This window comes from Platalea leucorodia (genome assembly GCF_965183815.1).
Source record: "Platalea leucorodia genome assembly, chromosome: 3".
In the NCBI taxonomy this organism is placed as follows: Eukaryota; Metazoa; Chordata; class Aves; order Pelecaniformes; family Threskiornithidae; genus Platalea; species Platalea leucorodia.
Window position 1 is genome coordinate 119,522,358 of NC_138825.1, and position 22,753 is coordinate 119,545,110.

General features: G+C 42.8%; 1 protein-coding gene across 1 annotated transcript in view; it reads left to right on the forward strand.

The window, feature by feature from the left end:
• The first annotated feature begins 221 nt into the window (after positions 1 to 221).
• The window catches only part of KLHL29 (kelch like family member 29), a 403,676-nt gene continuing 381,144 nt past the window's right edge, over positions 222 to 22,753 (forward strand). Inside the window, exon 1 of the mRNA XM_082306362.1 lies at positions 222 to 274. The gene's annotated coding sequence lies outside the window, so the exon portion shown is untranslated. The remainder of the gene's footprint in view (positions 275 to 22,753) is intronic.

Genomic DNA, 22,753 nt, shown 5'->3' on the forward strand with positions numbered 1-22,753 from the left:
GGCTAAAGCGGGCAGTAGGTGAGGGGAAGGCGGCCAGACGGGAGCATGGTCGCGGCTCCGCAGCAGCCTCCGCCGCCGCCGCGCCGCGCCCCCCTGCCCGGCCTCCAGCGCGGCTCCCGGCGCCCGCAGCCGCGCGGGGCTCTGCGTTAGCGGCGGAGGCTGCAATGCACAAGCCGCCGCCTGCCGCCGCCGCCGCGCATCCTCCCGCCGCCTGAGGACGCGGCCGCGCACCCGCGCTGCCGGCCCAGGGCCGCCTGCGCCCCCGCGGAGGGAGGTAAGCGGCGCGGCGGCTGCGCGCCCGCGGAGCTCCCCGCCGCCGCCAGCCGCGCCGGGCATCGCCGAGCTGGCGGCTGCCCTGCGCCTGCGCTCGCTGCCCGCATTAAAAACTTCCTGCGTGCCTCCTGCTGCCTGGGGGGTGCTGTGCGCGGAGCTGCCGGGGATAATAATGTTATTGTGATGATTCTCCTTTTTTTTTCCCGGGATTTGTTTTTCATGTTGGCGTGGGGGTGCCCACCCCCGCCGCGCACCCACAACTTCAGGCGCTCGCCCGCGCCGCGGCGGGGAGCAGGGTCGGTCCCGCAACCCCCTCCCCATCACCCCTCCCGGGGGCGGCTGTGTCCCCGCGGACCCCCACCCCTCCCGGGGGCCGATGTCCCGGTGGATCCCCCCCTCCCCGCCCTCGGGCCCGCACCCGAAACTGCCTGGGAAGGGATCGGCGCGCACCCCGGCAGGCAGCCTCCCTCCCTTCCCAAATGCCTCTGCCAGCCCCGTCGTCTCCCGGTGCCTGGAATACATTTCCATTCCCCCCCTCCTCCTCTTTCGCCCCCTCCCCACGCGCGATGTGTACGAGGAACTTCCCGGCGCAATATTGCTTAAATATATATATTTTTCAAAAGCACTTCGGACGCGTTTCCCACGCCGTGCCTTGCCACGCCGTGTGACATTCCTCGCCGGTGTGAGGTTTTGTTTGGCTGCTGCTGGGGTTTTCTATTGATGGTGATTTTTTTTTTTTTTTTTTTTTAATGGGTTGTTTTCTTTTAACTTATCTTCGAGCCGAAGTGCTGGCTGGTGCCGTTAGGAGCACAGAGGCACATCCCCTGGGTACCTGTTTTCGGAAGGTCTCGCTTAGGGTGGGAGGGAAAAGCTACTTTATTTTTTGACATTGAGTGGATGTGACTAGCTGTCCTTGTCGTGTGAGGATGCAGGTCTGTGGTCCCCGGGATTTTGGGTTCAGGTTCCTTTCCCCCCAGAGGGTGGAGAAAGGTCTGGAGGAAGGGAGTTCTGGGGATGGATGGTGGTGTTTTTCATACACTTCATAAATAGCGTGTGCTCATCGTCTCCGAGATTATTTTATTTTTTTCCCCTCTGGCTTCATTTATTAAACTGAAAATATTCCTAGAATGCTGGAGACGGATTTATCTCCCCACTACCACCACCAAAAATTATGGAGCCCTGGTCATGTAGTTGGCTGCTTATCTTTTGTTTATTGTGTATGAAAACTGTTTAGAAAAAATACAGTGTTCTGGTAACTAGATTAAGGGGGATTTAATCACTTTTCCATCAGTGAAGGAAAAAGACATGCATGTTTGCTGCAGGCTTATTATTTGTTTTAACAGGAGATTATAGAGCGTATTTCTGATAAATGAAGAAACTTTCTTTTTCCTGATATCCTTTAAAACAGCTGAGCAAGTGTGTGTGTACATGTAGGCACGTGTGAGTCTCTTGTGCTGATTTAAACACATTTATCGAGCTATTCTTTTGAGGACAATTTTGAGGTACTTAAAAACCAAACTACTGTAGCTTTAAGGTGACTGCAGATAACAGTATTACTGTCTCTTATAATTAGCAATCTGCTGAAACTTTAAATCCTCCTTGATAGATATGATGACCTGTGTGAGAGAAGGAATAGTATTCCAGCGAGCTTTATTCTTTTTATTTTTTTTTTGCCTCCAAAACAAAGCAACAGTGTGTCTTTCTTTTGTTATTCTTGTATTTTGGTTTAAAGTGCTAATGGCTTTATTTTTTTTTTTTTTTGTTTTCCCCCATGTGGAGAAAAATAAAGTACAGCCATATTTTACACTGACATTTATCTGTGTCAAACTTTAGTTATGCTCAGGAGGTTGTTTAATCTTCTCTGAATAATGTACAAGGGGTTGTCTTTGGTTGGTGTGTGTGGGGTTTTTTTTGGTTTGTTTTTTTTTTTCCCCCCTCTTATAACCTGTCCTCATTGTGTGTATTTATGGAAGTTGTCTTCAATTTAAGATGAAATATGGGAGCTATGCAAATAATTTAGTGACCTATCCAGAATAAGACTTAGCCAGCATATGTAAACTACGTCTCTCATTGCCTCGTTTCATATCGATATCTTTTCCCATAACATCTGTTTGATATTTCCTGATAGAAACTGAATAATGCCTATGGTATTTTAATTGAAAATTAAAGTTTGGGGTTTGAGTTACTACGCCTTCTAAAATACGAGAGTATCATTGCGATTTATTTAAAAGTCGAAAAACATCCAGTCATACCAAGTAGTTGTCTTGGGAGTAATGACCAGTAACACTTAATTTGGATGTTTTTTTTGTTCATGTTCATTTAGCTTCCTGTAGAGGGTCTGAAATGAACTCTGAAATACGCACTGGGTTCTCGGTCTTGAAAACTGCCTGACTTTCCTGTATTTGTTGTCTCCGGTAGCTTATGAAATGCGTGCACAGTGTGTCAACCTTCCCCTTAACAACAAAACCTATGAGCAAATGTTCAGTATGAATTATATTACTGAAATAAAATATTCTATAGTTGTCATGGTTACAAATAGAGGCAGGGTTACTGGTTTTCATCTGCATGCTGGGGAGGGGGAATCGAGTTTTGTCACTTTTTAATTACATTTCTAATGAGTGATGGTCATACTTCAAGTACCCAATATATTAGATACACGGCATAGTGAATTAGATTTTGTCGAAGTCTTGTTGAAATGAAACAAAAAGTGGTGGTGTGCTGGAACAAACCCTTTCTTGTTCATTTGTTTTTTCGAAGCAGAAATCTTGAGGGAAGAAAGTAACCACCTCGGTTTTCTCTTCTAGATTAGCATGCTGCCAGGGTTGCTGCTCTTCTTCAAACAATAATAAAAAGTATATAGTCTGTATGTTGACTGGAAATCTTCTCAATGAAGGGAGAGGAAGACACAGATCTAGATATTAGATATGATTTTTGGGTTTACTGTGCACCATATCTGGTGCTATCACTTTTAGTGCCTGTTTGTGAGGAGAATTCATTATCCCCAGGTTTGCTGCGCTCATCTCGCCGGCGATACTGCTTTGCTCCCATGCGTCCTTCTCCCAGGTTGCCGCTCCGCTGTTTCCATTGGAGTCGCTCCGGTTCGGCACTGTGCTGACGGCCACCAGAACTGGGGCCTTAACTGTTCGCACTCGTTGGTGCTCGTCCCAGTGCTGTTTCTCTGCTGCTCCGTGCTCATCTGCAATTCAGTCTTGTCCATGCCTACTTGCTTTCCTGACCTTTTAATTTAGTTCTGAGAACCTATGGATCCAGTTCTTCTGAAGCACAGAAAAAATAAATCAAGGGGGGCAGGGGGGAATTATGTATTTTTTTTTCTCCCCTTCCTCTCTATGTAGAGCCTCTGTGTGCTATGGTGGAAACTCACATGTAGCTTTAGGGGAGGGTAAAAAAGTACCCCTAGATCGGTAAATGGAGAGAGAAAGTGTGGTCTGTCTTGTCTTGCTTAACCCCAGTCCCTTTCATTATATCCCTGTTGTGGGATTTTTTTTTTAATCTTAAAACTGATCTGGAGGGGTTTTTTTGGCTGCACTTTTAAATTTTGGGGTCTCTTCAATATTCTTATTTTTTTTAGCATCCTTTCTTTAACTTTAGGTTGAGCATAGCATTACAAAGGCTCTTGTAGTGACTTGTCCACTAACTACGCTGATCCACGTGGATTCGCTGCCATAGGCTGTGGACCCAGGCAGCCCAGACACCTGAAGGCCTGATCCTGAAGCTGCTCTGTTTGCAGAGCATCAACTTCATAGTGCTCCGCAGAGGTCTACGCCGTTTTCAGAGCATTAATTCTTTGTGCTGTAATCCAGGCTCTTGGCTAGCTAGAATCTCAGCATGGGTTAGTGACTTATTTGGTCCTTCAGCTTTTTTTTTTCCCCCTCCAGATGTTCCATTTTGCAATATTTGGCCTTGCAGTGTGCTGATTCAATAACCTTAAATATGACACAGTGTCATTAGATTCTGTGATTTATTTGTGTATCTAATCACTTTCTTAATGTACTCATCTCTCCACAGACAAAATACCATATAAATACCTATATCCTAAAGCCCATGAACACACAAATTAGATAACATTGCCTTGAATATACTTGTGGGTACTTGAAATTGTTGTATTAACCCTTTGTCACATTTTTTTAATTTCCTTTCTGGTTTTATGTTAGCTTACCCTGCGAGGGGAAGAGTTTTAGCATCCCTCTATGCAGTTAACTCTTTTATAAAGTTACTTGTAGGAAGGTGGAGCTCCCATGCAAAGGCTGAAGATGGTCTTCTCAAGAAATAACCTAACAACAGCAACTCCAAGCGTGAGGCTGTATGAAACATAAACAGCTTTGACATGCTTCTGTCACTTCTATGTTTCCTTTGTTATCAGAAGTACAAAGAACTCTTCCTCGGCTATAAAGAAGGAGATTAAAAGGAAACAGATTAGAAATCTCTTGTGGGAACGCCTTTCTGTTAGATTTTTAAAAGTCAACGCACTTCACAGGCTGTGAATATGTGCTGTTCACCTGTTATAGTTAAACCAGAACAGAACAGACCTGGTACAAGAGATGCCCCGAGAAGCCTTCCTGATGCTGTTGTCATGCAGCCGGTTACCTCTGTGCTGTCTTGACCATCTGATTAATGACAGTAGCTGAATTCCTAGTCACACGCTTCCATAAATAATTTTATGTTGTGGATTAGAATATGTGGAACATGGGACCATTTTCCTTAATTTTTATGTGCTGCTTTTTTCATCAGTGATGCTTCGGTCTAGGTTTTCAAATATCCTCAACTTTGATTTTTTGCTGTAACTGGCATTAATGTCAGAAAAACACATAGTTTTTTGGTGGTCTTAAACTTCAGGTAACTTATAGTGCTGGCTTGCAATAGTAGTACTGATGCACTGAAGCAGTCCGCTCGAACTACAGACCAAACCAGACTTTTTCAATTAATTTAACATTCCTTTTGCAGTGTTTTGTGGTTTTGTTTTTTTAGTTCCCTGCCGTCCATTACAATATGCTATATGACATGTGATATTAAATGCTAGGACTTCTGTTCAGGTTTGGTTTGACTTACTGGAAGACACGAATGTATAGTTCTTGGAATTGTCTCCAGTTCTAGGACTAAACTCTACATAAATACAGGTAAAACACAATTTGATCGAGAAGACCAGATTATTTCTAGGGGCATGTTCTGGAACTCGTTTGGTGCAGCAGTTTGTAAGAAAATCTGCCACTGATATAATTCCTCTGTAATGCTGCTGCTAACTAAAAACTGTTAGGCTTGCATGCGGTAGGAGTGTTTTTGCACTTTAAACGTAGTTGAGAGATACTGTGAAGACTCTCTCAAGTTCATATAGAGGTATCTGAGGCAATAATAGTATCTTGTAGCAGGTCTCATAAACTCAAAATATGCCTAATTTGTTGAGCTGGACTTTATTCATACATTTCTTGATATTTTTGAACCTTGACAGAGACTCATTATCAGTCTTCCTTTTTTTTGTTCAAAAATAACAACAAAAAAACCCCCAACCCCATAACCATGATCTGCATAACAATGTCGGCAGTAGAAATCCTGGATTTAAAGTGTGATTTAGAGCTTTTTGCTTCAGACACTTCTGAAAGTCCATGCTGATAAGTAATTAATATTTAAATCAGATAAATCTGCTCTGAGATACGCTTTGTCAGATCTTGTTGTAGGATTTTGGTTTTTGGTTTGTGAATGCGGTGCTGGTGGATTTGCAAATTGCAGCATGCTGTAACTACTTGAAGAAAAGTTTCTCTTCTCAGTCTGAGGCTTAAGCGTGCTGTTTCCCTTAATTAGAGGGAGAAGAACCTAAGTGCCGTTAGTTTTTCCAGCCACAGGTAGACCACAGATCAAAAGAGAGGCGAAAGAGTTCAGGAAGTTCATTGTAATAATCGCACAACATGGAGTAACTTTAAAGTGGATGCAGCTGTGTTTACCTGTGCTTTGAAATATATATGTATTGCAAATTTTGGTTGACTTGTAGCTTGTTGAACACCTGAATTCATTAAATGATTCCTAACATATTGCATACTTCAAAAAAAAAAAAAGTCATTTTCAATTTTCTCCTGATTTTTTTGTCTCTTGCTTGCCAAGAGTGGAAAAATGCCAAATTGGAACACTTTAATATTACAAAATGTTGTTGGGTATATAAATGTCTGGAAAAAGCTTTTGAAACTATATGAAATGCTACAGGATAACTAAACTTCAGCGATATCTTTTTGAGCTTACTCCTTACGCCTTCATAAAGTTTGGGAAGGATTGGGCGGTGGGAGAAGTTGTTAATTCTGCGTGCAGTTTCTAATGTTTTGAGACAAGGGGCAGAGCATAAAAATACATGGGTATGTAAAATACATGAGCTCATTCAACTGTATCAACCTATACACTATAAAACAGCTTATTGTCGGTGCCTATATTCTTAAGTATATCCTTAATATATTGGTAATGGGATGGGTCAGCAGAGCTGTTGAGCATGATGCTGTTGTTGCTTGGAGCGTCAAGGCTAGGAATGCTGATGGCAATGCAAGCTGGTTCTTCTGGTTTGGGTTTTTTCCTCTTCTGCCCTTTTTTGAATGGCTTGTTTTAGTAAAATGTGTTGGAGGCTGTAACGGATATCTCAGAAGGACTCTGTGAATGGCAGAAGGAAAAGGATAGAAGAAACTCTTTTCTCTAAAATTATACAGGTGGTAGTAGTCCCTGGAATAGGAAGAGATTTCTGGAAGGTAGGAATAAGGGGCTTCTGGATTATATGACACTGGTTATATTTTAAGGGTCCCGTTTAAGAAACAGGAGACTCATATAAATCATAACTGCTTCGAAGATGCCATTTTTTTCTTCCTCATCCTCCCTTCTCACTTGGGGATAAGAGTAGATGCAACAGAGCTTATCCAGATGTGCTCCATCATGACTGTGGACTGCTCTGCTTCCCCTCAACCACTGGTTTGCCCTCCCCGATTTCAGAAACATCTTGATATATCACATCTGAAAAGCCTAGATACTACCACGGACGCTCTGTAGTCTATCCTATTCAGAGCAGAGAAATACCAGGTAAAGTAAGGATATTGTGTGGTGAGAGGTTATGAAAATGCTGTACTTTCCTTCTTTAGGAGAAGGGTGAAAAAAAAAAAAAAAAAACCTTGCGTGGTTAACACTTCCAGGTCATCTCTGACAGATTTGCTAATACAATGCAAGGCAAAATGTTAAATATAGTGTACTGTCCTCTTTATTATGCTATTTTTGGCTGATCGTATGAGGAAAGTATATATTATTTAAACAAAACTCACTGTTCTAAGTGTGTCTTTCCTTCCTTTTCTCCCCTCCTTATTTCACATTTCTAAACATTGAGGGTACCAATCAATATTCCATTAAGAGGAGAATTAACTTGGGGGAAGCTTGCATGTATTTGCATGTAGTACTTTACTTCTTGGTCTGTGGCTTTGTGTTGCCTTTCCCCCATGTCATCTCTTTTTTTTTTTTTTCTTTTCAAGAACACTCCAAATATTTGTGCAACTACTTCTAATAGCGAGGTTTGCCATGCCCCATCTTAATTCTGTCAATATATGAATTGCTGGTACAGCCTTCTGCAATGCCCTGCTTGCAGGCAACATCAGTCAAATGTTTGTAGCTACTTTTTTTGCTTCTGTTTTACAGTAGCTGGACATCAAGGTACTAGGCTTCAGATCAAATGTTGCTCTTGGTTACACACATGTAGTTAACAGAAATCGATGTTGCATAGACACAAATGAAAGCTGGATTTGAGCTTTTGTGAGTTAACTCTTATCTCATTTATACTGACACTAGTCTGGATTTTCTGCAGGTTGGATTGAATGCCCAATCTCAAATTCAGAAGTCGTGAGACTTTGGCTGTCTGTGCCAACATTTTATTCCTCATTGGCTCTGTACAAGTCTGAAAGTAAAAACCACCCTCTGGCTTTCTGAAGTCTAAGCCTTGAGACTGCAAACAAATGTAACGAGATTTGATTAAAAGCTGCCTATAGCACATAGTGTGGGATGTGGCTGTATGGGACCTTCTGGGGAACCTCTCAGTTGATCTTGATGTGTGAATTGTCACAAGAGCTGCTGAACTGTGGACCAAATCCTGATCTAGTTAACACCTGTGGAGCTGACGTGTTCCAGTATGTATCTGATGTTGTGCAGTGTTTTTGTACCCTGAGGAATGAATCACTTGTGAAATTCAACTGTGAAGGTCTTAAGGCCAAAGAAAGAGTCTGCAAATCTCAGTGGATGACAGCAACTGCAAAACAGGGGGGTAGACGGTTAAAGAGTAGGCATATTTTCTGGTCTCTGTTTTTTGTGGTCTGGGTGCTTCAATACCTTTTTTCTTCTTTCCCCTCACAGATCTGTATTACATAAAATGGGCCAAACTTGTCCTTGGCCCAAATCTGTTGAGTTAAATTAAGTTACATTTGGTACCTTGAAAATCTTAGATAAATGTTCTGCCTGTTCTTTAAGATTATCAAATCCCCAAAGTAAAGCCTATTTTCTAGTACATTTTTCTTTTTGGAAGAAAAGTGTGTAATTTTATGATTAAACTTCTGGGCAGTTCTAGTTCTGCAACATCACAGCCTTATCTCTCTGTAAACTAAATGGCAATGGGAAGTTGTGGCTGATATTTGAGTTGTTATTTATAGGAGGAAAAAATACAGCATAGAAATGGTATAGGAAGTAAGGAAACAAAAAGGCATGCCTGAAGTCTGTAAAATACAGGACTGACTTTAAAAGTGGTGCTCGGGTACGGAAATGCAGCCAAAGACAAAGAGGAGAGTTGTGGTTCACTTGCTGCCATAATACTCTTCGTTTTGGTTTGTTTGTCTTTCCTCTGTCTGGGATAGAAATTTTGCAAGCCCATTTGTGCGTGTGGGGAGGGGATGCTCTTGCTAAAAGAGAAATTGCAGCAAGTTTTCCTTAAACTCACTGTTTCAATATCACACTTGAACAGTTCACAGCAGCGTCCTTCAAGCCTTCTAAAAACTGTTCTTAGACAAATCTTGTGGTTGCAACAGTGAAGTTATTGAAGTATTGTATTTCAAGAATAATACAAGGAAAACAAAAAACCCAAACCCCAAACTCTGTGGTGTGCTGGCTTCTTTACTAAAAGAAGTTCATGCAGCTGCACTGCTCTGATGGCAGAATTAAGGTGGTCTGGGCTGGAGCTCAAGAATGATTCCCAGTTGGGTCAGGTTGAGAAGTATAAACTCTAATTTATGATGGAAATGCAGGTGCAGCTTGAGCCCAGGCATCTACTGCTTGAGGTGATGGTTGATCAGGGCATTCGTTACTCTTCATCTGGAGAAACTAGTAGGCTGGTTAGACTTTTGCTGCATGTAATCTGAGTGGAAGTCCTAGTTAACCATTTCTTTCCTCCTGTTTTCAGGCCACACTGTTTATCCTGCAGTTTTTCATCTTTAGCAAAACATGATCAGGCTCAGATTTCCTCAAGGTACTCACTAAAATGGCATCACATATGACAGCAGATTATAAGCCTTCTGTGCCTAAGTATTACATTGTAAAATTAGAGCATATCAGTTCTTGGTTTTGAGTAGACCTGTAGCCTCTTGAATTTTACTACAGCCATTTCTCAGTTTGCTTAAGAGGATGATTTTACCCTAAAAAAAGTGCAAACCCCTTATTTTTTTATGTGTAAAGATTGTGAATTTAACAGCAATCACAGCTGTACAGTCTTGAGCCATTTTCTTGATGAGAAAATTGAAAGATACAAAAAAGGTGTTTTTTCTCCTCTATGCTTGTCAGGCATGGTAGCATGTATTTTATTTTCATATATTATAAATATTTACGTGTGTGTTAAGGGGGCAGGAAGAGGGGGGAAATAGTGTAACCTTCAGCTGTTAATTGCTACTCTAACAGCAAAGCTGCTTTTAAGAAAAGACTAACCATCAGGATAAGATCCAAGAAATGTCAGTACTAATCTTGCCTAGATAATCTGTTACTTTTAATTTTAGGCAAAAATTTAGGAGCATGTGCATTGTGTGTATAATTATTACATACACAAATACACCACTTGATCTTGGCTTGGTGTATCTAATCAGAGAAATATGTTTCACCGTAGCTGCAGTCAACATAAAGTCTAGAGATGCTTGCGAGAATGATGATCGTGAAGCGGTGATAGAGCTTATACAGTACAACACCAAGTGACAGCATTGCTCTGTGAAATCCTTAGCCTCTGTCTTCAGAGAAAACTGTAAATGTAACTCTGAATCTCAGGGTGGGCTGTTGGCAAAGAGGAATAAACAGGAGATCTTTGAATCATAAGCTAAAAGTTTCTGATCTTTGAGCTAAAAGCCATCTGTTAGCTAAGCCTCAGCAGGCTTACCAATTGGTATGTGACCTGGCTGCCACTAGAGAGGGACGGAGCTCTATACAGCGCAGGGGTGCGTTACTTATAGAAAGGGCAAATTTCAAATAAATGAGGGCTGGTTTTGACAGTTTTTCTTTCTGAGGGTAGAAAAGGAGAGGGTGAATGCTAAATCATACCGTTGCTTATACCCAAGAACAACTTCACAAGGAAAATTTTGTTGCCCAGAAACATCTTTAAAAAGACAGAAATGCTTCACGTTCCATGTGCAGATCAAACTAGCAAATATTCTTAGGATAAAGCAGTAATTAACTGTAAATTGTACTGTGGAAGCTGGAAACAAATTTCTGATCATCTGGGTGAACAAAGTGCTATGTCCTGTATGAAATAGAAACACAAAGGCTTCCCAAGGAACTTGGGGAAAGCAGTGGAGCTCTTCCATCTTTCATCATGTGGTGCAAGTGTTTTATTCTGCTTATCCTTATTTAGCTGTGAGACTGAAGCTTCTCTGCTGAAAGGAAAAAAAAAAAAAAAACAAAAAAAAACAAAAACAAACCCTAGAAACTCCGTGGGGTCAACTTCAGTTCTGTGTAACTGCAGCTTCCTTTGGCTGTGTTGGGTCAGGCTTGCGTAGTCCAATCTGCCTGGTAGATCTCCTTTTCCACTCTGGCTGTGTTGTCAAAGCAGTCTGTTTTACATATATATTCTCAAAGGAGCTGCACATGCGCTCTACCCCAAGTTGCTGAATTACCTCTTCTGTCACTGTATCTTAAGCCTTCAGTTCTCTTTTTGTTTTTTAGATTTTTCTCGTTTCAGATTAATGAAAGCACCACCCACAATTACTGAACATCTTAAGGATGAAACACATCCCGTGAACTTCAGTTTATTTTTGAAGGGTTTTTCCATCCTTGCCTTTTCTGTTTAGGCAGTAAACTCTTCTGGGACAAGGGCTGTTATTTTTCGCCTGTACAATTAGGGCCTCCTTCCTAGCTGTGCCTTGTGCTCTAACAGGACAAAAATGATTCATAAGCTCTGAAAATGCTGCTCTTTTCCACCCCTCCTTTCTCCATTTTAGTCTACAAAGATTCTGTTATGCTGAGGCAAAGCAAAACTTAATGCCACTTTCCTTTTCTGTTTCTCTTAATGACTTGTTTTTGAGGAGGAAAAGGTATCCTAAGGAGGTAAAATGAACGCTAAAATAATTTTAGGAATCATGGAGTGCTTTAATAGGAATTTTTTTTTAACTTCTAGCTCGTATTCTAATGCAGAGATACTGAGCAGTAAAACATGGGCTCACTCGTCAGGGGTGTATCTGTTTCTTCTGGAAAGCAAGTATGTGCTTTGTCTCACTCCATTAAAAATAGTAATCCCAAGAATATCTTGAAGACTCTGAACTATTTAGGAGGTGGCTGTTGCTGTAGAGGTCCACAGTCACGCCCACCAGAGGGCATTTTATCACCAATTTCTTGGGGAGAAAGTTTTTTCTGAAGTCATGAATAAAGTAGTAAATATTGGATGGAAAAGCAGTGTATGAAACATTGTACAGATAGCTTTTTTGTTTATATATAAATACATATGCTTATTTCCTGGCTGTATTTATATGTAAATAAGTAATGATGTCAGCTTAAATGGTTGGGTTTCCCCTCTGCTTCCTAAATACTTACTAATTTTACTTAGGGATAATCTGGAGAAAAAGGAATTCTTGAAAGCTCTTCCACAGCTACTGTAGCCATCGATTACCAGGAAACTGGCCTCCCTACCAAACAAGCCCAGCAGATACTCTGGATGATTGCAGTGTACCTCTATTCCCCTCCCTCCAGGGCACTCAGAAGCACAGGCTGCTGTTCAGGAGCCCTACTCATTTAGGAGGCTGGAATTTGCAAATATATTTAATAGCGAAGCCCCTGAATCTTAAGGAAACACTTGGCAGCCGGGGAAGTGTACATCTGCCAGATGGACCTGACGTCTTGTGTTTGGCAGCAGTTAATGCTAAGGCATGATATGCAAAATCCAAGAATGACAGCTAGGAAATGCATTTTTATTTTAAAAACTGTATTTTGGTTTTGTTTTTTCTCCCATCCATCTTCCATTATAAAATAAAGCATCTGCAGCACAGAAAAAAAGAATCCACTTCTGAAAATACCTTCTCTCGCTCCTTTTCAGGGTGCTTCCTTGTAAAGCTGACATCTGTGCTGAAGGTTGGGCTGCCCCAGTTCAGATGTGTGACCTTCATCAGCCTGGTACAGCACACATAATGTGATTAATTCCCTTTGGTTCCCTGTGGACAAATACATTCACTCCACCAGAGCCCCCATGACTTGTTTGCAGCCTCAGCAGAGGCCTGGGGTCATGAGAGACCAAACTGTAAACCTGGACAGGGATCTGAACAGCCTGTGCTGTGACATGTAGGCAGAGCAGTGGTAAAGCCTTCCTCCCTATGCAGGACCCTCTCTACATGTATGTGGGACATACTGTGAATGATTTGAGTAGAGATTTGGATACCTGTCATAAGTGCAGCTCTGGGACCTGTGGTTAGGCCCCCATGTTGTGTTTGTGGCCATCTGGATAAAGGGAATTATTCAGAGCATGTCTGTCGCTTGCTAAAAGTAGTTGATCTCATGAGGATGGATAATGATGAAATGTAGACTTTTTTTTTTACTTTTTTTTTTTTCCCTCCTGTTTCCCAAACTGTTCAGGTCAAGAGGCTGTACCTTGCCAGGGCAAAGCAAGCACAGACCTACAGACATCCCACCACCCCACTCCAAATGAAGTGTAAATAGAGGCTTTAATTTCTTTGAGGATCAGGCCCTAATCCAGAGAGGTTAGGGCGATCTGGTTGAGGATGAAGGGAAGCAAAGGTATAAGCCAACAGCATAGGTCTCTGGAGCACAGCGTGTGGGAAGATCCTTGCATTGAGAAGGGATGGGTCTGTCTTGTGAGGTGTTAGTGGGGAGGCAGGAGGTGCTGTGGCCTCCCTTTGCTCCTGGCTGCTTCCCCTCCATGGCTAAACAAGAGTGGGAGCAGCGCTGTGGTCTGAACAGCTCCTCCTTCTCCCCAAAATAGGGTTAAGACCTTCAACAAATGATGGTTGAGGAATTTTGTGGAAACAATTGCTCATGCCTTAAAAGTGTTTGTGATGAAAAAGTGAGGCGGAGAATTAATCAAGACTAGCTCCTGCCTGATCAGCAGCAGGCAGTCTCCTAGTAAAATGCCTGAATGTTTTTCAGACTCTTTAATCAGATGATAGATCCTTTAGCCAGGAATTTTTTTTTTCCTAGTGGTGTTGGTGTCTGTGCAAATAAATGACTTAAAAGAATTTTATTAATCCTCTAGGACTGAAACTTTGAATAACATTGTTTAGCTAGGTAGACTTGCTTTCCAGAACCGTTCTGATGATTTGATAAGACTTACGTCTTTGCCACCTTGTCATCCCTGAGTTTAGTAGCTTAATACCTGCAAGGGTTGTGAAAGGTATCTTGTGGTTAAGAATTGAGGGAATTGGGTGTTTTCTTTATTCATATTTGAGGGCTGAACTGTAAAGTGCCATTAGAAAGAGTTTGGATCTGATCCTGTGTTTTGTTTCCTGTGCTTTTAATTTTTCCTGTGGTGGTGAGCTGGACTAAGTATAAATTTGGGGACCCAACTGTAGAGACTCAAGTGAGCCAGTGTTGTTGTAGTGGGTGAGTTAGTGTAACAACTTTGTTAAGACAGAAAAAAATTAAACCCCATTAGGATAAAAAAAAAAGTAGATGGCAGCACTAAGCTGTTCGGAGGCAGAGAGGATTTGAAGGTGAGAAGGATGAAAAAGCCTGTTAAATCTGCAATTATTGCAACAGTGCAAAGCTCCCGCAACACTATAGTAACTCATATTAGCAGAAGAACCTTGCAATCTGGTTTCCCTGCTGTTACACTGGGAATAGATACTACTGCTTCCTCTCATTTCATTAGCAAGGACCATATGAGGTCTCAGTGTAATTCTGAGCTAAAACAAGCTCATATCTAGATTTCCTACAGAGTGACTTAAGGATTTGACCTGGCTGCTGTTTGTATCTTGGTGCTAACTTATTAGCACTATTGCTATTGTATCAAAAACAATTCCTTGGCTTCCAAAGTATATGCAAAAACATACTTAATTTCAATATATTTTCATCTTGGCGTATAGGTCTGTGGCAAAGTTCTGGGAGTTGTTTCCACAGTTAGGAGGACCATGTAGCCAACAGCGTTTTTTGACAGAAGTAGCCTGTACCAGACTGCAATCTTAAAAAAATGCTGATTATCCAGTATTCGAATTAGTATTTTGACATGCTTCAGCAGCAGCCTTTCATATAGGAAACAACTACTTGTCACCTTTTGCTAACTTTGCTGCTTTGCTCAGTCTGGTGTCGAACACTGATTTAAGGTACCTCTGGAGGGGGGAAAGAAATGGTTGCATTGGAGCCAGGTGACTGCCTTGCTTGAAAGATATTTTTGAGCAGAGAAAGGCTGTCTTTCCACTTTTTTTAAACTCCAAAATAAAGCGAAAAAAAGAAGTTCACTATTTTGTTATTGTTCATGTGCTTTGAGGCAGCCTGCCCACCAATTCGGAGAAGTTGGCATTATGTGCCTGGGGGAGGGGAAGAAACTTTGCTGCCTTCAGGACATCTAGCTTTGAATGGAATGAAGGAAAAAACCACGTGGTTTGATTTTTACATAAGCACAAAACCAGCTGTTTCCAACTTTTTGTCTGATCAGTGTTCTCCTTAGTGAGCCGGAGGCCTTCTGCACCATCAGCAGGCTGAGCTTCCCCCAGAGCGGGTGGTGTGTGGAGAAGGGGACTCCGTAGGTGATGCAAACCAGCCAGGAGCAGAAAGGAGGTAACAAATGTCACTTCCTAGGGATGAAGGTTGATTTATAGGATTTAAGTGTTTTATGGAAACAAAAGCTTTCAGAGCCTAACGGCATGAGCTGGGACCAGAGCTGCAGTGTCTCCTCCACACATAATGTCTCCCCCAGCCCCCAGAGTTGTGGGCTTTAAGTCTACTGTTATAGTGCCAGAGGGTGTGATGTGGAGAATCATAGAATATCTCAAGTTGGAAGGGACCCATAAAGATCATCAAGTCAAGCTCCGTGCTCCTCGCAGTACTACCTAAAATTAACCATGTGACAAGGAGCATCTGGACGATGCTCTTAGAAGTCTGACAGCCTTGGTGCTGTGACCACTTCCCTGGGGGAAGTGACTGACCACCCTCTCAGTGAAGAACCTTTTCCTAATCATAGAATTGTTTAGGTTGGAAAAGACCCTTAAGATCATCGAGTCCAACCGTTAACCCAGCACTGCCAAGTCTGCCACTAAACCATGTCCCTAAGCACCACATCTACCCGTCTTTTAAATACCTCCAGGGATGGGGACTCAACCACTGCCCTGGGCAGCCTGTTCCAGTGCCTGACAGCCCTTTCAGTGAAGAAATTTTTCCTAATATCCAACCTAAACCTCTCCTAGTGCAACTTCAGGCTATTTCCTCTCATCCTATCACTTGTTACTTGGGAGAAGACTGACCCCCACCTCACTACAGCCTCCTCTCAGGTAGTTGCAGAGAGGGATAAGGTCTCCCCTCAGCCTCCTTTTCTCCAGGCTAAACAACCCCAGCTCCCTCAGCCGCTCCTCATAAGACTTGTGCTCCAGACCCTTCACCAGCTTCATTGCCCTTCTTTGGAATGTCCAGTCTGAAGCTCCCCTGACACAGCTTCACTCCATTTCCTCGTGTCCTGTTGCTGGTCACCAGAGAGAGGGGATCGGCACCTCCCTCTGCTGCCCCCCCTTGAGGAAGGTGCAGACTGCAATGAGGGCCCCCCTCCAAGCTGAACAGACCAAGGGACCTCAGCTGTTCCTGGTAAGTCTTGTCCTTGAGGTCTTTCATCATCTTGGCTGCCCTGCTCTGGACACAGTCTCATAGTTTGATGTCCTTCTTATATTGAGGAGCCCAAAACTGCACACAGTACCCGAGGTGGGGCCGCACCAGTGCAGTGCAGAGTGGGACAGTCGCCTCCCTCGACTGACTAGCTGTGCTGTGCTTGATGCACCCCAGGGCATGGTTGGACCTTTTGGCTACCACGGCACACTGACTTATATTGAACTTGCCATTAGCCCAAACCCCAAACGAGGATGATGCTCGCTTACTCCGAGCAGCTGATCCAAACAGCCTGTGGCCCCGGTTCTTATTAATATTGATGACTAAAAATGAACGGTGGAGTTGGTGGTCCTCTGTGCTTGACTGAAACTCATGTCCTGCCCTGAAGGAGGCAGCATGGGTTGCTGGGGAGGGGCCAAACCTCCCCTTCCTGAGGGCTCAGCTTGGTGGCATGCCACCTCCTCTCCTCAGAGCTCCTGCTCGGCTGCCAAGCACCTCATGCTGGCTGGAGGCTTTATCCAGTTGTGAGTTTAAGAAATGGCCTGGTTGTTTTTGAATCTCTCCTTAGTATTTTAAAAAACAATAAAAAAAGTCTTGCGAGGAATTGTTAGTGTGTCCGTTCTGCAGCTTCTCCAAGGTTTCCCTCTGCTTGTAGGTAGGTTGAAAAGTGATTATCAGTGTATTTGATCAATTACAAATAGAAAATCAATTGTGTGGTTGGATATTTGGTGTGTCAACCCAAGTAGCTAATAAGAACCATGCCCCCCCCCCCCCAAAAAAAAAAACAACAACAAAAAAAAAAAAAAAAAACAAAAAAAAACCAAACCAAAACCAAACAACCAAAAAAACCCAACCAAACCCACAACCCAAGAACTTTTTACATCGGTTGATTTTTAGCTTCTCCTGCCCTGAAAGTAACTAACTTTGTATGGTGCTGATTGCACGTACTGTTTGTTATTATAAATATTGTAGGAATTTGGCAGGGTTTAAGGCTGCTAAAATAAAATGTAATTTTAGGAAACAGCAAGTAAATTCTACTTCTGGAGAACTGGATGTGTTTTGAGGACGTAGTTTTTACTATTACAATTTTTTTGTGCCCTCTTGAGCAGCTAAGGTGGCTAACTGGTACATGCTGAGGAAAGGAAGAGCTTGTTCATCTCGTGGATCTTACGGTTCTGTTGTGCCCTCAGAAAGAAGATGGGAAATACGATAATGTGGGGTTTTTTGTCTGAATTTAAGTTCATGTGATATTCCTTTTTTAAGAATGTTCATTTAACTTAGTGAATATTTTTTTCTAAAACCACCATTTTCAAGGGCTAAATGTGTTGTATCCAAATGAAGCTTAAAAACAGGCTGATCACAAAGCTGCCAGACTTTCGGTCCATCTAATCAAGTACGTACTTCCAGCAGTACCCATGGCTAACCATTTATAAAAGGAGAAATGATGCTTTGATTTGGGCAGTTGTAATTATCTTTGTCTCTCACTACCTTTCAGGGATTATTCCTGAAGTTAAATAGCTGCTACCAAGAGTTTTTATCATGGACTCTTAAATTTCTTGATGTTCTTAACCATATAAATGTGTCTGATTGCTTTGGGGAGATTCTTGCCTTTTTGGCCTTGACAGCTTCTTCTGGCTTCAGGCTCTGCAGTCTGGTTAGACATTTTGAGACTTATTTTTATCTGTTCTATAACTTGTAGCTTTTATTGAATTCTCCTTTGTTATGAGACCGAGGAGAGAAACTGAAGTTATGACTTCTCTCTGCTAGTCACGATTTTACATTTTTATTTCGTCTCTAAAGTCTGCTATTCAGTCTGCCTTCAAATAAGAGTCTGCACATCCAAAATATTGTTGTTGTGGTCCTCTGAGCCCTCTCTGAGTCTGCAGTATTTCCCTTGGATTTGGGTGTCTAGCACAAAGAGCAAGGAAGCAATACTATTGATTTGATAGTGACACTTCAAAACTGCGTTATTGGTCAAGCTAACACACTGAAGGTTTTTTGGCATTGTTTTCCCTGTCTCATTGTGCAGTTGTTTCAGGATGTTCCATGACCACTCCAGAATGGTGCCTATATGAATTTAGTTGAAATACTTAAAAGAAGTCTAGCTTGATCTCCCTGAAATGAAATAACTCAATGTATTCTCCTTACTTCAATACAAGTTATTGTTGGTGTTTTTAGGGATGGGAGTTTCCCTTTTGCTTAGATCAGTGGTTCTTCTGAGCGGTCCCGTGGATTAAGATGTTTTTGGGAATATCTCTTTGGAATTAGGCTAACGTCAAGAAATTTGTGGATGGATGCTGGTTTCTCGTGTATATCAAGGATGTGTATTCTATCAAGGGTCGTGCAGTTACATAGGTTTCCTTTCTTTACCAAGCCTTACATCAGTAGGAGATGGTGATTTACTGAAGTTTGGCTGTTTCCTTACTGTTCTCAGGATTAGACACTATTGTCTTTTTTTAACTCTCAAGAGTAGAACATGAAGAGGGGAAGAATGAGCAGCATGACTTAGCGTACATCATGCCCCCTCTGTTTGACAAGCTATACAGCCCCTGAGGTATCTGTTGGCTCAGACTGGAGCAGTAGTATCTTTAGTGCTGACAGTCTTGTGTTTGAGTCGTCCAGGTCTATGCTGCAGCATACCAGTGTGTGTTGGATTTCCCCCAACTGAGCAATACCTTCTCTGCTTGTGTGTCTCATCCTCATCCCACCCATTCTCCCATGCTGCCTTTATAATGAGTCAAGTTGAATTTCTTTCAAAATCTTGATCAAAAAACCCTCAAACCCAACCTCTCTCCCCCCAACAAATGCAGCTTTGGCTTCTGGCTGTCATTTCTCAGGTGTCTGAACAGTTGCCGCCAGGCTTCTACTTCTCCATTTGTGCTGATTTCAGCTGAACATGGCTGATTTATGAAATATATCCTAAACAAAGTTGGCTGACTAGCAAGGTGTAGGGTTTTTTTTTTTCCCCTTCACTTCATGGGAACTTAATTACTGGGGGCTAGGAAGGATTTGGGTGGCTGGTGTTTTTCTGGTTTTATTCAATTTTCATGAAAATTAGATCCAAACATAAGTACTGTGAATTTCCCTCATGCTGCAAATTCTAAGAAAATATCACTTATAAACATGGAAACAAACAAATAAAAATGTATCCCTTGCTTGTTTGCTTTGAAGTAATGCTTGTATATAATCAAATGACTCCAGAAGCTGGCAGACTGCTTTAAGACCAACATCAAATGGGATTAAAGAAAATACTCAGTTGGCAACTGTTGGACCTTTATCACAGTTAAGGCTTCTCAGTGCTCCTGAGACAATGTGAGAATGAATAAATAACCATCTTTGGAAAATCTGGGGTCATCGTGCCTGTTTCGCCCCCATCTTGCCATTCTGCTCAGTGACTTTCCGCATTTCTGCGGTGCCTTTCACTCGTGTATGTTAGACTTCGCAAAGCTGTACGGATGGGGAAGCTGAGATGCAGAGAGGAGAAGGGATTTGCCTGAGGATCTCGGATCAAATATATTCCCAGTTCTGGTAGCAAAAATTGCGAATAGCACATTTCTCGCTAGGCTCAAGTTATCTGTTGTCCTGTAGGCCAGCACTATTTATTGGTGCCTGGGCAGTCTCAAAGGTGACCTGCCTTCAGGGGTGGGTTGGTGGCTCTCAGCTGCAGTGGGGAGGTGAAGCTTTGCCTGTGCTTTGGGCAGGCTGTAGTGGTGATAAAAAAAACCATGTCTGCCCAACTGCTAAGGACTCGGGTGGTCTTATAAAGGTAAAATTTACTTCTAGTATGACTGTCCGTCCTAGTCCTCATAGAATAGATGGTGACAAGACAGTGATATTCTATATTTTTTTTCCCTCCAAAGGCAAAGTGGTCCTTAACCTCAAAAAGACTGAGAAATCTTCTTTGTCATATGCTGCTGCAGCAGTGCCTGTGGCTTTCAGCACTTGAATTTTGCCACTTTATTTTGTGAAATACCTGTTCTTCATTTCACTTTTACAGTGGGCTGTGGAACACTGTAGGCTCCTTAGCAAGACCCTCGGTCTGTTCCAGTGTGCCTCCGTGATAGCTGACAGCCCCAGAGACCTTGCCAGGGAGCTGGTGAACATGGTATGCAGAGGAGCAGCAAAAAAGAATGGCCCAGAGCTCTAGCAGACAAAGACATGGTTTCAGAGCTGAGACTGAGGCAAGGTTTTCTGAGCCTGGCAAAGGAGGCTGTGATAGGGATTGCCTCGGAGCTGCCTGGGAATTGACACAGGAGACTTCATGTGAGCAAACCTGGGAGAAAAACCAGAAGGTTGGCTGTGCCTTGTGACAGCCTCCTTGGAGGCTGAGATCCTGTAAATGATGCGAGTGGCTTGGGCAAGGTGGAAGAGCCATCATGCTGAAGGGAAATGCATGTATCTTTGGTTTGGTGATTATGGGATACAAGCATAGATTAGAGCTGCAGGGTCCTAAATGGTTGGGTTACCTGTGCTGATTTTTTGAGTGTGAGTAGTTGAATTGGGGCAGCTGCTCCTAACTGCTTGTTTCCTTAAATGAGATGCGTCTTATAAGGTTGGGTAGCAGGAGGCAGCAATGTTCTGGTTACCTGGAAGAACGTGGGTAATTCTAATCTGCAGTACAGTGCAAAGTGATACCTCCGGCACCAGTGCTGTGGCAGTGAGCCTTTGCATTGGTGCAGCAATGAATGGAGCTGATAGCCTTCCAACAGATCACAGCCCTACACACCAGTCTATCTTGATGGATAGTCTTCCTCCTATTGCTGTTGGGTGCTGTGGGGATTACTCTGTATGGCCTGCATGTGGGTTTTTTGCATGTAAAAACAGTGAGTTGTGAGGTAGGAAGAGCCTTTTATGCCGTTCGGGGCATCGGATGCCCAGACACTGGCAATAGGTGTCTGATATCTCTATCAGTAGCACAGGGAAGCCAGGGCTGTGGGATGGGACTGAAACCCTTCAGCAGGAGGATATCCTTAGAGCATAGAGCTGGGGTTCAGGCCAGGATCAGGGCAGCAGTGGGTAATGCTGCTGCAGAGATGAGTAGTATAAGCAGCAGGTATCAGAGCAAGAAGGGTGTTGGAAATCTGAAGTACTGTCCAGAAGGGAAACATCCATGGAAGGAAAGCAGGATGTGCAGGAAGGAGATGATAGAGCTTTTCTTGTTTGAGCTTAAAGGAGAATTAAGAGGATAATCTGCTGTGACAGCTGCCAGGTATCTGCTGTACGGCTGCGCTAGTGATGCACCAGTCCTTCCCTAGTACCTGTGGCTGCTAGCTGCTGATAGAAGGATGCAGCCATGGATGGGCCAAGTGGAGACATGCCCTCCATGTGGGAGAAGGAGGAATTTGGCTTATGGTGAAAAGGAGAGCAATTACAAAGAGCAAAATACTTCCTTTCTTCTTGGAAGAGGTGACTACCAGTTAAAGATAGGCTGTGGTGTTGCTTATGCGATCCTGAAAAGCTTCAAGAGAGGAGGAAGTAGCAACTGAAAAAGTTTGTACTAATCCCATCGCTGAGAGCTGTTAGGTGCTTGAGCCTTTGAGTTATTCAAATTGTTCCTACTGTCTTATTTCTGTATTTGAAAACCATCCAAGAAGGAAGTTACTGTCCCACTGTCTTCCAGTTGTGTTCTTATATCTTCCAGTTGTGTTCTCATAGAGGTTGATGTGCTCCCAGCCTGAGAATGTGTTGCCAATTACCTCCCTCTTTTTATTTATCAATTGCTTTACTTGCCTTATCTCTTAGTTCTTGCCTTGACGGGCTTTCTCATCATCGGTCATGAACATACTTATGCAGGTGGTAGGACAAGTCTTTAAGCTTTGAATGGTGGTTGTGGCAGAAAACAGTTAAAAGTATTCAGCCCTTTGGGGGAATATGTTACTTCCTAACAAACTAGATGGGCCACCTTCTTTTTTCTTTCTGCAACCAAGCCAACCCTCCTGTGGTCTGGAGGGACTTGCTCTGACCTGAGGATCAAGAGGTCATGAGCTCCCAGTTCCCTTTTTGGCTCTTTGTAGCTATTGCTTTAGGAATGAGGAGTCTCTGCTGGCTTTGGTATTTGACTGCCACTTGAGAACTAGACTGAGAGGCTGTCCTAGGGCAGCTTTTCTTGAAGTGACCTACTTATTTCATCTGGCACTGACATCTCACCCAACCAGCAAAGCTGCATGTGCCAAATTACGTGCTTGTTTGGTAGCTCCGGAGTCCAGACCAGAATATTTTCTTAGCATGAGGACCAAACCCAGGA